The 16478-nt window shown below is 51.2% G+C and overlaps 1 long non-coding RNA gene across 1 annotated transcript in view; it reads right to left on the bottom strand.

The window, feature by feature from the left end:
* Positions 1-479: 479 nt before the first annotated feature.
* LOC127483829 (uncharacterized) overlaps positions 480-16478 on the bottom strand; it is a 20000-nt gene continuing 4001 nt past the window's right edge. The window contains exon 3 of the long non-coding RNA XR_007910557.3: positions 480-603. This is a non-coding gene — a long non-coding RNA (uncharacterized LOC127483829). The remainder of the gene's footprint in view (positions 604-16478) is intronic.

Raw genomic sequence — 16478 nt, 5'->3', positions numbered from 1 at the left:
TGGGCCAGGTCAAAGCCAAGAGCCTGAAATTCAGTCTGGGTCTCCCATATGGGTGGCGGGGACTCAAGTGCTTGAGCCACGTCTGCTGCCTCCCAGGGCGTTGCATGAGACGGAAGCAGAGGGAGGGAAGGAGCTGGGACTTGCACTAGGCCCTCTGGCGGGGGCTACAGTTGCCCAGAGCAGTGTCCTAAATGCTCCTGCATTTTCAACAGTGGTGTTATCATGGCCCCCACATCCGTAGCCCAGGCCTTAGAAGCAGAGGTGGATTCACCCAGAAGGTAAGGCCCCTCCCCTGACTGGCACCTTCCCGAGAGGCCCTAGCAGCGTAATTTGGCCAAGCTGGCAAAAGCGAGAGATTTTCATGGCAGAGGTGTAAGGTGCCATGGGTTTTCTTACATTAGCAGGCACTGAGGTGCCCAGAGGCCCTGGGGATGTGGGTGAGAGGAAGCTGAGGTGGGGCGCACTTGGTCTGGGCTTAGCTGGGGAACAGCTCCGCTCGTTCACTTCCATGCGAAGACACAGGAGGAAGGCGCTGGTCTGCAAACCAGGCAGGGAGCCCTTCCCAGAAGTCCACCCTGATCCTGGACTTCACAGCTTCTGGAACTGTGAGAAAGGAACATCTGTTGTTGAAGCCACCCAGTCTATGGTATTTTGTCACTGTGGCCTGCGCTAAGACGCGCGTTCTACATTTTTCCTCTTTTCTTGGGAATCACAGGAGACAGAATTCCACCGCCTGTGTGACAGAACCTTAGAGCAGTGCTACAAGCCACAGGGAGATCTGTGTAGAAAACTGCAAGCTCAAGGCATCCCAGCGATCAGCATGAAAATGCAAATTCCCAGCAAGTACACTAGAAGGAAGAGTGAGTTGCCCTTCTCCTCGTTAGGAAATATCACAACATATGGGCATTTAGGGAGATCAGCGTACATAGCCAACAATGCAGGAAGAAGGGCAGAACTACTGAAATGTGTCCATTGATTAATATGAGTCTAAACCATATTGCTGTCAGAATTTCTTAAGACTTGTGGTATTCGTATGCTTTTAAAAAATGGATCATTTGTGTGACTGCTTTCATCATTCTCAATAAATATCCACCTTGCCCCTAATTTTGGTTTGGTAAGTTCTGTGGTCTTTTTCTTACTCTGGTCCTCCCCCACTGCACACATGCTGGCCCCCCCAAGCCCGTGCCCTGCCCTGCCTCCCAGCCTGGAGCAATCTGAAACGGAGGCTGCTGGCTGTGTTCCTTCTCGTCTGGACTCACCATCCTGGTCAGTTCCACCTGAGGTCTCTCATCAAAGAGAAGCAGACAGGTGTCTGCTTGTGCCCGCCCCTCCGTGGCCTCCCCACCGGCTTCCCTGTCACTCCACAGCCATGGCCCCAGACACCTGCCTGCATTTTGCGGCCTCCACTCCCCACTGACCTCTTTTCAACAGCTTAATAATCTCTCCACCACCCCTGTCTGTATGGAAGGGTGGCCCATACTCTTCAGCTTGTACTTTCTCACTTCCAATCAATTTAATCAATTCACCCATTTTACTGGGATGTTTTCTCATAGCTTTAGTGCACTGTTCCCTAGAGTGGCCCTTGGCTGACCATGGCCTTGCCTGTGACCTCATCAAACTCGGCCTCTGCACTGCACCTGACAACGTTGACATCACCCTTCTCTGAGCCCCTCCCTCCACTTTCCCCCACTCCTACCATGCCCGTTTGCCTGGTTCTTCTCCCATCTCCTTCCCCTCCCCACACCGGCTGACTGTGGTGTCTTCTGCCACCCCCTCTCCAACTCTATGGGACACTCGTGCCCCCATTCCAGCCCTTCCTGGTTCTCAGGTTCTTGCTGGAGGTCCTGGCTCATTAATGTAGCTGTGGCCGAGGTGAGCTCTCTGTGCCCGCGGTGGCTCCTGAGCGCTGCACTGCTGTGGCCAACTTGCCCAGGGCAGCTGGGATTCAGCCCTTATTCTCTCTGTGCCTCTCCTTCCTCCGTGTTCGCTGTGGCACCATCGTTCATGCTGTCACTCAGCAGGTGTTCCCGCGGGACACCTCGTTTTCCTCCTTCCCTTCACTCCTCGCCCCCAAGTCATTAACAAGTGCAATTTATTCCATCTTTAAGGGAGGTGATCCAAATGTTTAATTTTATATCATTATAATTTTTGTCAGGCCAATGAAGACTCTTGGTATTTTTTTTTTTTTTTCAGAGGCAGAGAGATCGAGAGCTCCCGTCCATGGATTCACTCTCCAAGTGCCCACCACGGCCAGAGCTGCTCGAGGCTGAGGTCAAGAGCCAGGAGTGCAATCCAGGCCTCCCACATGGATGGATGGCAGGAACCCAATCATGGAGCCATCACAGCTGCCTCCGAGGGGCTGCAGTGGCAGGAAGCTGGAGCCAGGAGCTGGAGCCAGGAATCAAACCCAGGCACTGGGATGCGGGACGTGTCTCAGCCGGTGTCTCAATTGCTGGGCGGGATGCCCAGCCCCCTGCTGAAGACAGCAAGGCTTCTTAAAGTGAGACTTTTGAGGGCTGCTGGGGTTCAAATACGGCCAGAGGGTCCCCGAGGCTTCATCGCTCGAAACCCCAGAGAGTGGAAACTTCATCGCTGTGGAGTTCAGAGCGAGGCCTCTGGGAGGTGTGCAGGACTGGGTGAGGTCATTGTGGTGGGCCCCATGATTGACTGAATCCTAGTGGCTTCATGAGAAGAGAGGGAACAGACACAAACCAGGGTACTTGCAAAAGTTCAGGGAAAATAGAATTCCATGATGTTTACTTGGGTGCTAGAAGGTTTGAAATTCATGCATAGGTTTTCATAACACATATTTTTAAGTTAATTCATCAGAAAGGCAGAATGAGGGACTGGCCCTGTGGCATAACTAGCAAAGCTGCTGCCTGCAGTGCCGGCGTCACATATCCTGGCTGCTCCACTTCCAATCCAGCTCCCTGCTAATGCACCTGGGAAAGCAGCGGAGGATGGCTCCAGGCCTTGGGCCCCGGCACCAACAAGGGAGACCTAGAAGAAGCTCCTGGCTTCTGGCTTTGGCCTGGCCAACCCTGGGCCATTGCAGCCATTTGGGGAGTAAACCAGTGGATGGAAGATATATCTCTCTCTCTGCCTCTCTGCCTTTCAAATAAATAAATAAATCTTAAGAAAAGAGAGAGAAAGAGAGAGAGAGAGAGAGAGAGAGAGAGAGAGAGAAATGTCTTCCATCAACTTATTCAGTTCCTGAATGCCTGCAATTGCCAGGGCAGAGCCAGGCTGGAGTCAGGAGCCAGGAGCTCCATCCAGGTCTCCCACATGGGTGGCAGGAGCCCAAGTCCTTGGGCTACCCTCTGCTGCCTTCCCAGCTGCAACAGCAAGAATCTGGATCAGAAGTAGAGGATCTGAGGCTCAAAGCAGCACTCTGATATGGGATGTGGCTAGCCCAAGCAGTAACTTTACTCCCTGCACCACTATGCCTGTCCCACAATACACATCTTTCATGAGTTTTTGAAGCTTCCTTGAATGCATAATTTCAAAAAATTTAGTACCAGATAAACTTATCTTTTATTTTTCCATGAACTTTTTGAAGTCGCCTCATATAGACACATGTGCGCCTGTCCCTTGTCACGTGATGCTGCAGGCCACCCCAGGTCTCGGCTAGCACCACAGGTGACCCTCAACATTGTGCCTGCTGCACCGTCAGCCAAGACAAACATCTTTTCTTTATAAAGCCGCCTGCCTTGGGTATCTCATTATAAGCATGAGAAGCAGACTAATACAAATGTATACAGTAAATACAAAGGATTACAAAGGAAACCATAGTTCTATAATACAGGTTTCAAAACTATAAAAGTGTTGATGTGTTAATATATGCAAAAAGACATGAAGGTGGAATAAAATCAGTACTCAGATCCAGTGTCAGGTCTAATTGCCATCACTCTGAAGTAGCGAGAAACACAAGGGATACTGGGAGACACCTGCAGCAGCTTAAGTGTGATGCCAAAATAAAATGTGACGCATCAGTTACTTCTGCTGGTAACAGACTCATAGGTATTGCTAGTGCTACCACAGCAATTTTTTTTCAGTATTAAGTGAAAAATATGTAAGCCTCAGAGGGAGGACAGAGGAGTAAAGATAAAGTGCTTTTTTTGGAACCAGCACTGTGGCAGAGTGGGTTAAAGCCCTGGCCTGAGGCGCAGGCATCCCATATAGGTGCTGGTTCAAGTCCTGGCTGCTCCACTTCCGATCCAACTCTCTGCTATGGCCTGAGAAAGCAGTAGAAGTTGGCCCAACTCCTTGGGCCCTGCACCCACATGGAAGACCTGGAAGAAGCTGGCTGCTGACTTCAGATCAGCTCAGCTCTGGATGTTGTGGCCATTTGGGGGAGTGCACCGGCGGATGGAAGACCTTTCTCTGTGTATGTCTCTACCTTTCTCTGTAACTCTTTCAAACAAATAAAAATCAATCTTTTTTTTTTTTTTTTTTTTTAAAGACACAGTGCTTTTCCCATACACGTGTGCAGACACCATGCGCTCCCAGCAGGTGGAGAACACCTGCCTCATCCTCACCTCTGGCACGGGTCTCCCTTTATCCACTCCTCCTTCCCTGGCCTAATTAGCTCTTAGCACCTCCTGAAATCCCACAGGCACCTGAATTGACTTCTCCCCTGCCTTCCTTGGAAGCCTGCTGTCCTTCTAGGATTCCTGGTGCACCTGGGAACAGCCTCCCCACCTGTCACCCCAGCCATGGGCCCAGCTCAGACAAAGGACCTGTCCATGTGCCCACTCCAGCTTCTCTCCACCGCCTGCTTTCCCCACTTGTTTCTCTGTGACAGCGGCCTCACTGCGCTCCTAGCCCGGCCCCAGCAATCCTGCCTCTTTTAAAGGCACAGATCTGTCTAGAACCCAAATCTCATCAGGACATGCCTTTGTTGCCAACCCTATTGCTGTCTGCAGTACAAAACTCCCGGCCACTGTGTACAATGGGGCTTTCTGCTCGCTTTCCAGTGCTGCTCCTGCACCTGTGCCTGGCCACCCTCCCCTGCTTGCATTGCCAAATGGTAGGATGGATGGTCTAGGGGTTAGAAGTGGTGGGGAGGGTTGAGAGACAGAGGGCTTCTGTTCAGATCCTGGCTCCCCGACTCACTCACTCCCACTCCCTGCCCCTCGGCCTTGGTGACTCAGCCTCTCTGGGCTTCAGGGGTCTCAGCTTGCAAATAAAATGGGAGCAGCAAGGGCACTTCCCTCCAGTACCAGAATTCCGCAGCAGGAGATGTTCAGGGCTGAGCCATGATGTGCAGAAAAGCTGCAGGGTGGGGGTGGGGGTGGGGGTGGGGGTAGGCAGGGATCCTTTTTTGTTTCTTCCTGGGGAACAGACAGGAAGGGCACGTGAGTCTTTTAAGATCCAAGTTTCCCCTCTCGCTGAGAACCTTCTGTGGGCTGGGCTGGGCTGGGCTGATCACACAGCGCCCCCCCCCCCCGCCCCCGCCACTGGCTCTTCTCTCACTGGGTCCTGCACCAGGACATGCGGTCCTCTGGGCGGGGACTGTGGCTCCCTCCTTTGTAACCTAGGAGCTGCCTAGGGCCAAGCACCGACAGGTGTTCAGCAAGTGCTTCTCTGTCACTCCCCTGGGCTGCTGTAACAAAACACCACAGCCTGGTGGTTACAGCCCGCGGAAATGCACTTCTCACAGTCGTAGAGGCTGGGGCACTCACGATGAAGGTGTGGGTAGGCAGGGTGTCTGCTGAGAGCCGCGTGTCTCGGAGCTGATGCCCTCTCTTGGAGGGCAAACAGGCTTCCCGTCAGGCTGGTCTTTGAGGGGGCGCTGACCCCACTCAGGAGACAGCTAATCAGCCCAAGGCTCCTGCCTCCTAAGAGCTCGCCTTGGGGTTAGGATTTCAGTGTACAAGTTTGGGGAGGACACAAACACGCAGACCACTACAGGGGCTCAGTGGAAAGAGCAAGCAGGAGCTCCCAGGACAAAAGCAGTAATAAGAAGCCGCCTTATTACTCCCCATGAGTGTTTGGGAAGCGTGTGCTTATCTTAGAGTTCTCGCGATTTCTCTGAGCCCTCCAGCCTGTGCGGCGTCTCTCCTGGCCAGCTCTTAGGCCTGATAGAAGCCTGAATTCACCGAGGGGAGAAGTCGTGTGTGGCCATGGGAAGGAAGCCGGCAGCCTGAGGCTCAGGACAAGGGCACCCAGGGACACCAGCGCCATCTCACACTCTTCCGCGAAGGGGATGACAACAGAAGCAGGGGGTTGAGAGCATTTTGGGAAACGGAAGCCAAGCCCACCTGCCCTGCTGGGCTCTGGCTGGGTGCCCCACAATGACCACGCACCTCCTGGGCGGAGCTTTCTTTTCTACAGCACCCAGTAACTCACGTCCTGGGCACAGTCAACAGCACCAAGAGTAGGAAGCAAAACCGCCTTGCCCCCCATGCCTGCACCCCGCAGGCCGCCTGTCTCAGGGCCCTGGCTTCACCCAGGCTGACGTTCAAATAGCAGAAATGCGAAAAGAAGCCCAGCTTCGCAGCGTGCGGTTGGATGCAAGCCCTGCAGTAAACACGTCTCTTACAGAGAAAGAAAGAAATTACACAAACTGTAGTACCCGCGAGGGCTGGCGGCTGTGGAATCCAGTGGGGGCTCCGAGCTTCCCCATTCGCCCTGCTGCAGGTGGGCCCCGCAGGACAGCCGCCACTGCACCCCCCACCCCCGCCCCGCATCAGAAGCCCGCCTGCCACAGCGCCCACCGATGCCCAGGGAGTTGCCCACAGACAGCCCTCGGAGCGTGGACCTCCACTCGGACAGGTCGGTGAATTGGTCCAATTCCTCTTCGGATTACAAAAAAAGAAATTCAGCAAAAGAAAAAGATAAAGCAGGGGATTTAGGAAGCAAGGCACCAAGCCTGGGAAAGAGACTCGCCCTAATCTTTGATGTCAAAGGTTTTGAGGCTTTTCAACAGAGCCATCCCTTAGCCCGGTGTCCAGATTCAAACTTTCCGGCAGGAAGACGTCACCGGGTGTGTGCGGCTTCCCGGCTCACTGCTGCCCCCGCGTGTCCTTTCTAGATATTACAACACAGAGCTCGCCCTCAATTTTGAGCCTGGCAATCGCTGAGTACAGGGCGACAGCTGGCTACCATGACAACGGGTCTGGAATTAAAGCCATGCTTTAGCTTGCTAGTGAGACCTGCAGAACCCACGTGAATATTAAGCAACGCTTTGATTTCAGGAGACATCATTACATTGCCTTTTTTTTTTTTTTTTTTTTTGCAATTTGGTGGGTTTTTGCAGAAGGGATAAGTTTAATCCTGGAGGGAGTGATTGTGATTATATTAGTGATGTAAGTCCCACTAACATTCATCCTTCCTGCAAAGTCATATGATTTATTCATTGATCTGCATCATATTTATTCTACAGCACTCAATAAAAATCCTGTATTAGGCTGATTGAAAGTGCAGAGAGTCTGCAGTATGAGATAATTCTTGACAAACAGTTGAGACAGAAATTCATCAAAGCATAACTTCCATGGGCTCACCCGGTTCCTTTGTCTTTAGGGTACAGATTGGCTTTCCATTTTTGTGTGAAACTAGTTGCTACTGTAGTTTCTATTAAAATCCAATTCTTCCTTGTTTCTTACTCATCCACATAGCTCATCTGCTTCTAGCTTCATAGCAACTGGGAGCCACACAGAATATTATGCTGTCCTAGACAGAAAGGACACAATGTCCTCTTCAACACAACCTGTACGAGGGTAACGGCTGCCTCTTCCCAGGACTCATCCAGGCTCCTCCAGCACTGCACTGACACTCTCCCAAGTCACCTGCTAAAGTCTATGTGCTTCTCTGTGGATCGTATTGGTCTATTGCTGTTCAATCCAGAAATAGCTGGGGGGGGGGGATGTGGAGAGAGCTCCGGCTTTAGCTCCAACAAGGCAATCAAACAGCTCTGCTTGAGGTCAGAGTCCATGTGACCTTGGGGGGGAGGGTTCATGTTTTCTTAGACTCAACCCCATGTCAGCTCTCAAGCAAGGCAGTGAAGGGCATGGTCTCAATGGGCCGCCAAGATTGTATTCGCATCCAGAGAGCAGGGAGGAGCTAAGGACGTACCTTCAGGGGCATGTCACTTCCTTTACATGACACGGCCATGGTTATCCTAGAGAGACCTTGGGGAGTGGTCTGTACTGGAGGCGGTTGTACATGCCCCTGAAATCTGATAATTTGTGGCTAGAAAAGGAGGGGAATGGAGATTGAGGGTCATTTTTAGTAAACCTGGGGGTGATGTCGATGGAGCTGATCTGTGGACCACACTTCGAGCAGCATGGGGCATGGCCCTCTCTGACTTTGCCTCCTCTCTCACCCTCAGTGCCTGTGACTACCAAGCCATGCTAGGTCCTCCCCAGGAGTCTTGACCTTGCTGTTCTCTTTAGTGGGAACTCCACTCTCAAGTCTCATGAGAAGATCTCAGGGGAGGATGCTTAAGATGCCCACATGGCATAGCAGAATGCCTGGCTGAGGCTCGGATCGCTGCCTTTGGCTCCTGACTCACTCTTCCTGATAATGCGGAACCTAGGAGCCAGCAGTGATGGCTCAAGTAACTGGAATTCTGTCACCCGTATAGGAGACATGGATCACATTCCCAGCTCCCAGTTTTGACCCTAGCCCAGCCCTGGCCACCATGGGCATTTGAAGAGTGAACTGGTGGATGGAAGCTCTCTTTATCTCCCTTAAATAAATACCTGCTAAAAAATAGTTTCACTGCTTTCTGATTTAGTTTTGATACTTATCTGAAAAATTTTTTTTTGACAGGCAGAGTTAGACAGTGAGAGAGTGAGAGTAAGAGTGAGAGTGAGAGAGAGAGAGAGAGAGAGGTCTTCCTTTTTCCATTGGTTCACCTCCCAAATGGCTGCTACGGCCAGCACGTTGTGGCCAGCACACTACGCTGATCAGAAGTCAGGAGCCAGGTGCGTCCTCCTGGTCTCCCATGCAGGTGCGGGGCCCAAGGACCTGGGCCATCCTCCACTGCACTCCCGGACCACAGCAGAGAGCTGGACTGGAAGAGGAGCAACCGGGACAGAATCCGGTGCCCCAACTGGGACTAGAACCCAGGATGCCAGCGCTGCAGGCAGAGGATTAGCCTGGTGAGCCGTGGCACCAGCCTAAATTTGTAGTGTTTATTCATTTTCTCAAAGAAATTTTTTTCTCTTTGCTTCTCTTCTCTAGGTTTTCGCATCACACAAGCAGAGCAGTTGTCTGTCTCTTCTCTAGGTTTTTGCATCACACAAGCAGAGAAGTTGTCTGTCTCCTAAGAAGCACTTAGGAGAGTACTGAGCACATGCAGTCCATAGACATTTGTGGCACAAAGGAAGAGTAACTAGAATGTGCATGAGCTCAGGGCTGCCCTACATCTCCGCTCTCCCACTATGGGGGAACGCACACAGCTGGCTTCTGATACCTGTGTCTTGAGTGAGCTGAGAGAAGGGTCACCTGCCTAATTTTTGGCTGGGTAAGAGGCAGGATAGGGTGAAATCCCTCCTTCATGCAGGGCATGGTGTCTGTGCTAGGTGTGGAAATTGACTGTGGGTGGGAGAGCTGGAAACAGAGCAGTGGAGCCTCAAATAGGCCTGCACAGTCCACCTCCCAGCACCTCTACTGGCCCTGGTTCCTTCTTCCCCACCACCCCGCAGCTGTGGATTTTATAGATGTGAGCCAGAAAATGCCAGAGGCACCTTTGGCAAGTGATAAGGCGTCTGCAAGAACTTCAGGGGAACTGCATATTATGAAAAACCTATGCATGGATTTCAAATTGTTCACATCCCAAAATAAATTTATCTTTTATTTTAAAAATTTTTATTCATTTATGTATTTAAGAGGGAGGGAGGGAGAGAGAGAGAGAGAGAGTCCCGTTTGTTGGTTCACTCCTCAAATGCCTACAACTGCCAGGATTAGGCTGGGCTGAAACCTGGAGCCAAAACTCAGTCCTGGCCTCCCAGATGGCCGGAAGGGGCTCAGCCACCTTCTGCCTCCCAGGATCCGCACAAGCAGGAAGCTGGCGTCAGGAGCTGGAGCCAGGCATTTCAATGTGGGAAGCCAGAGTCTCCACTGCTAGGCCAACTACCCAAACCTAAACTCATCCTTTCATTCATTTTCTGTGAATGTTTTTGAGGTTCCTTTTGATGTGGTGGGGAGATCGGAGTTTTGTCGTACTCAACTGGGTCCTGTAGAGATTCAAGTGTTTAAATTACTCCTTCATTTTGCAAAGTATTTATTGAATGCCTGCGTGGTGCATTCAATACAATGCACAGTTCCCAGGCAAGGTGCAGAGGGGACCCACATAGGCTGTACGCGTGAGAGTCTTCTCTCAACTTGACAAAGCGATGCCAGGCATGGAAGGGATTCCTGATTTGGATACTTGTGCTATAGGGTGATGGGATCACCCGGGAAATACTACAGAAATCCCTCCAGTGCCCACTTCACAATGCTGCCCAACACTCACCTCCCTCCAATGAGCTGCACTTTGCTAAGCAGTTTGTGATGTCTGGGTTCCGAGTGCTCTGCTGGGAGTTCCTGTTCTATCCACTGTGACGCTTCCTGGGCTGGAGAGGGAACAGCAGCTGCCATCCCCACCCCGACACGGTGTCCTTTGTCTCTCACTGTAGGGTTGGGAGGCAGTCTGCCGCCACACCAGCGTTTAACTCCCTTTGGAAGGCAGCAAAGAAGACAGAGGCGGCACAGACTCCTGGGGACATCCGTGTATGTCTCAGTATTTCTCAGTAATTAAACGTCCGTGTTAGTCTTTAAACCCTAAATCAAGCTGATGACTGTCTATTTAAATGAGTACATGCAAATATGATGCCTAGGAGCCTGGCAAAGACAGTATCAAATGCGTCCATTAATAAATAACGTGCATTCGGAGGCTGAAGCCTTTTTGAACTTCAGAGCAGAGCTCTCCTGTCTTATGATCTCATTTCACCCTACATATTATTATTTTACAACTCTGCCTCTGGGGGCAGCTTGTTCCAGGCAGACAGGCTCAGGCCGAGGGAAGATAATGAAGACCCGCCTCGGGCTACCGGGCATCCATTGCCCCAGCAGCCAGCAGCCGCCTCCCTTGGGGTCTCTGCCCGCTTGCTGGAAATCTGAAGACAGAGATGAAAACAGACAGTAATGTCCAGCTGTGTGGAGAGCACGCGTACAGCAGCACGAGCAGGGAAGAGATGAAAAGGGGCTACCTTCAGCACCATCGGTGGAGGCTCCAGAAATGACGAGGGCTAGATTCCCTCCCACCGATGTCCGTGCAAAGCCCGGAGTCCACAAACTGCCTCTCTCGGACTCGGAAGCCAGTTCCTGTTTACTTCGTTGACATCCGTGACTTTTCCCCCATGTTCCCTCCTCATTTCTTCAAGTATTGGCTTCCGTTTTCAGGAAGCTATTTTTACACCTGCTCACCGAACCTTTGCTCCTTTCCTGCTTAGCTTCCTCTGGGGTTCAAAACCCCACGGTCTTATTCACCCTAAGGCTGGCCTGTGTGGACTGTGGGAGTGCCTCGACTCTGGCTTTATTAAAGGGAGGGTTCAAAAAATATTAATAACTCGAGGAGAAGTCAAGAAAAAAAAAGCATGCTGGGTAGGGAGACTCCTCCTGCCTCCCGCCTCTACGGTGCTAAGATCGCCTGCAGGATTTCCACCTCCCAAAAATGCAGGCTGTGTCACCGTCCCTGGAGCAGCCAGCCACTGGACGGTCGCTCCACAGCTGTCTTCCTGGATGTCTGTATCTTCAGATATGACATGAGTGCGCACCGTGGGCGGCGCTCAGTCCTCCCTCCCTGTTTACTCAAGCAGCAGAGGTAATTAGTGCCGACCCAGCCTGTGGCTGACTACCTTCATCCTGCTGTGGTCCAGGACGAGCGGTGTCCACTTCTCAGCGGGCCCTGCCACCTCCCGGTCCTCGCCCTGGCCCCTGGGATGCTGCATCATGGGTGCTCTCTGATCCTTAGTCTCACCTCCTTGCTCTGTTGACGAAGTACATCCAAACCTGTGTCTGCCATTCAGTCACTACTGAATGAATGTGGCTTATGGCTTCTCATGGGGGCTGTTTGGGTCTCAGCTTCCTGAGAAAATGAGAGCCAACGACTGCTTCTGTGTCTTCCAGTTGTAACTTTTCTGGGGCTCTTTGGTTACCCGATGGAGAAGATCTGCCACTGGCAGGGCTGCCTGTGAGCACAAGGAATCCTCCTGCTTGCCTGAGCTCCTCGGCCCACAGAGATGTGCCTTCCAAGCCTGCAGGAATATGGCCTCCCTGTGCTACATGCTTATTTAGTCATTGGTGGCACCTTGCAGGTCGCAACATAACTTTTCCTAGGGGTAGGTCCTGTCCTTGCAACTAGAATGTTGATATTCAAAGCCAGACACAATACAAAAAGTGTTCAGTCAATATTGGTCAAATAAGGACCGCAGCAAGGCATAGTCATATTTCTGTCTAGAGGGGATGCTGAGCTTAAGGAAAACAAGAATCAATACAGACATCAGGACTATGGTTCAGGAACCTTGGCTATGTTGATGCTGTGTGTCAAGACCTGGAATCCTGCGAGCAGAACAGATTTGTAGGATGGAGGGGGAATGGACCTAGGGAAATGCTACATTCTAGAATTCCTTCTTGGCTATTCTTGAAGAACATTAATGAGAAATGCAACCCTGGCCAAAGGAACATGCTTGACATTCCTGAATGGTTGAACTTGGTTTTGGAAATCTTGGTCCAAGATTTCCTTGGAAGGACCCTGGGGAGCAACTCCCTTTTAAGGAATGCTGGAAAAATTTGGAAAGGAGCATCCAGGGAGTAGGGGGAGCTGTAACCCTGGTTTTGATCCCCCCTCAACCCTTCCACAGATACCAGGAACTGAGTCCCATCTCTTATCAGGGAACAGCAAGGGGCCTCATGGGCCGCACTTGGGCATGTGAAGAGTTCTTTCCAAGGAAGAAGGAATCCAAGCCCTCCCAGTTTCTACTCAAAGGGACCCCATCACTTGCTGTTCTCAGAGAAGCACCCCTTTAGTTAAAAGAAAGGCTCTCACCTCCAAGCTCTCAACACTAACCCAACATCTACTCTTGCAACCATAAGAAATCATCTTAAAGTAGATCTGATACAGGGAAAGACATCACAAAACCTTCACGTAAAAACAAACGATGTGAGTGAGGTAGCTGCTGCACTCATTCCCATTATCTGAGCCTACGGGAAAAGGCAAGGTGGTGGCTTCCTCGGTGCTCACTGAGGCTGGTGAGATTGTACAATGATGTGGCCACCTGGAAAAGCAGTGTGGGAGTTCCTCAGAAGCTCACCATACCCAGCAACCTCATTCAAGACAAATGAGACCATATCTGTGTCAGAACTTGTATGCCACATTAACATCAGCATGATTTACATCAATGAAAAGGCAAAAACAACCCCAATACCCATCAACCAATGAATGGATACATAAAACACTGCCTACCCTTGCAACGGAATATTACTCAGCCACAAAAATGAATGAAGTATTGATTCACACATGGATGAACTGTGCAACTAAGCTCAGTGAAAGGAGCCAGAGACAAAAGACCACGTATGATGATGCGATTCCATTGACACGAAATGGGCCAGAAAAGAGACTGGTGGTTGCCTAGCACAGGGGGAGGGGAGAATGCTGAGCAACTACTAACGGGAGTGGGTTTTCCTTTCAGGGTGATGAAAATGCTCTGAAATTAAACATCGGTGACGATGCTCAATTCTGTGAGTACACTAAAATCGCTGATTTGTACACTTGAAAATGCGAATTCTACGGTATGTGAATTCTGTCCTAACAAAGCTGTATTTAAGAAGAAAGGGAATGGAAGGGGGATGGATACCTTCTCGGCATGATAAAGCATGCTCCAACAGGCAACGAGCAATGCAGTTTGCTAGCTCTTCCCTCCTGACCTGAGGCATCACCAGCAGGTGGCCTCCACAGCCCTGTGCAAGCTACAGGATAGTTGGTCTTATCCCCCTTTCCTTCTCCTCAAGGGTAAAATTAATCTGTCTCCAGTAGAGATTTCTATCAGTTTCCAGTGTATTTGCACGAGGAGTTTTGTTTTAATATCTGTACAACATGACATAGGACATGCCTATATGGTTTATCTGTATGGTTAGTTTTTTAAAATAGCCACCTTCAAATTATTTATTTTAATTTATTTGAAAGGCAGAGAGAGAGAGAGAGAGAGAGAGTTTCTGTCTGCTAGTTCACTCTCCAAATGCCCGCAGCAGCTAGAGCAGGGCCAGGCCAGAGTCAGGAGCCCAGCACTCAGCCTGGCTCTCCCATGTGGGAAGTACTTAATCTATTACTTGCCTCCCAGGGTGCACATTAGCAGGAAGCTGGAGTTGGAAGCAGAGGCAGGGCGTGAACCTGGGCTCTCTGATATGGGACGTGGTATCCCAAACAGCATCCTAATCCCTGCAGCAAATGTCCACCCTCACCCGTACATTTCTTAGGTGGGAAAGTCAAGTTCATTGAGGTATAACTTATATTCCGTCAACTTCATTCTTGAAAGGTTTCCAGTTCCGAATGTCGGTGAATGCTGGGTCATACAAACTCCGCCATCGCCTTTTCACGCCACTTGCACACACCGCTTGGTAGCCTCTCCCTCTCCCTCTCCCAGCCCCTGCTGCCCCCAGATCTGATGCCTGTCCCTAAGGCACTTTTTCCTTCCCAGTCTGCATCCTCACCATTCATTCTGAGATGAATCTGTCTCCCAAGCGGGATCTGGTTTGTATTCCCACAGCACACAGGTGGCGCTTGCCAGCTTCCCGGTGTCAGGGAACAGGTGCAGAACAGATGAACGAATGTTTGGCTTTTAGTTCTGCCAAGTCACATCAGGGATGGTGCATTCTGACTTCTAGGCTGTGCCATCTGAAGAGGAGCTTCTTACAGTGGGACAAGTCTCCCCCTACAGGTTTACACGTAAGTCAGCACACAGGCTGGAACTGCGCAACTTCTGAGTTTTTGAGGACCTTTCAGACATCTCCCTAGACAGCAGGTGTGGGCCCACAACTTTGCTCAACAGGCAGCTGGACCTCTCTCTTTTCTGCCTGAACAGACGGGAAGAGACTCTGTCTGCAACCCGGGTTCCTCCGCGGCTGCTTTTGTCCCCTCCCTCCTCTGATGCACCTCTCAGATCCCTCCGACTTCTCAAGGCATGGCCCGGAGTCTCATCCTGAGCTGCTCAGAACAAGTTCTGTGAGATTCCAGACAATCTGCACAAACAGCTCCAGGTGTGCAATCAGCCATCTGCTTGCACCTTTCTCATCGAACAGGGTGTGGCCCTGGGAAAACCCAGCTGCACCCCTGCCTGATGATCCGGCTGCAGGTGGGCTTTTGCAGGTCCTTACTTATGTCATCCTCCTCCTCCATGGATGTGAATCAGGAAACAGACATTCCCAGTTGCCTGGGGCCAGTGCACAAAAATCTCCTTGACCTGCCAAGGCTATGAAAGGGTCTAGGCCTCGCAGAGAAATGCCCTTCCCTAAAAAGTGAGGGCCTTTTCCTCCAAGCTATCCCAAGCAGATGGGTCCCCATGCATGTCCTGGGGGTGGCAGGCCCCTGCTGTGCCCTCTGCCCAACTGGCCAAGTCCAAAGAGGTCTGGCATCACTGAACACCCCCACCCCCGCAACCTGGAATGCAGCACCTTGCCTCCAAGGCCAGGCCTGGATGCTGGCATCCAACTGCACCTGTCTCTTTCTGCTCCATCCTCTCACCCGGGCTGAAAGGCTTTCCTGCAGCGGCTCTGGGAGACACACAGTTCCTGCTCTAGGAGACAAATGTACAAGGTCAACTTGTACCAGGTGGGAAGTCCTGGGTATAACAGTGGGCTTTGTTACGCAGTGCCAAGTAAGCAAAAACACCAATAAGATTCTACATGTGGCTGCAGGGAGTCATTGGGCAGTTTGTAACTGTGGACAGAAGGACTATTAACCCAGGGATCCAGAGAAATCCTCACTATGGCAATGAGTGCATGGTACATGTTTGCATGGCTGCAAGCCTCTGAAAAAGAGAAAAAAGGGGGAGTCAGCACTGTGGCATCATGGGTCAAGTCTCTGCCTGCAATGTGGTATCCCATTGTGTGAGTCCTGGCTCCTCCACTTCCCATCCAGCTCCCTGCTAATGTGCCTGGGAGAGCTGCAGAAGATGGCCCAAGTGCTTGGGGCCCTGCATCCATGTGGCAGGTGGGGATCGAGCTCCTGGCTCTCCGTGGGACAAGCTCCAGGGGTTGAGATCACTGGGGGAGTGAAACTGTGGAGGGAAGAACTCTGTCTCTCTCTCTGTCTCGATTTCAAATAAATAAATAAATAAGGAGAGAGAGAGAAAGAGAGAAAGAGGGAGGGAGGGAGGGAGAGGGAGGGAGGGGGAGGGAGAGAGAGGGAGAGAGAGAGAAGGAAGAAAAAGCAGGGTGGAAGTAGAGAAAAGCTTATTTAATTCCATGTAAAGATCTACAGCTGCACCTTTTAG

This window comes from Oryctolagus cuniculus, chromosome 12, assembly GCF_051225735.1.
Source record: "Oryctolagus cuniculus isolate XC-2025 breed Fujian yellow rabbit chromosome 12, ASM5122573v1, whole genome shotgun sequence".
In the NCBI taxonomy this organism is placed as follows: domain Eukaryota; kingdom Metazoa; phylum Chordata; class Mammalia; order Lagomorpha; family Leporidae; genus Oryctolagus; species Oryctolagus cuniculus.
This window is presented reverse-complemented; position numbering and strand designations above follow the sequence as displayed.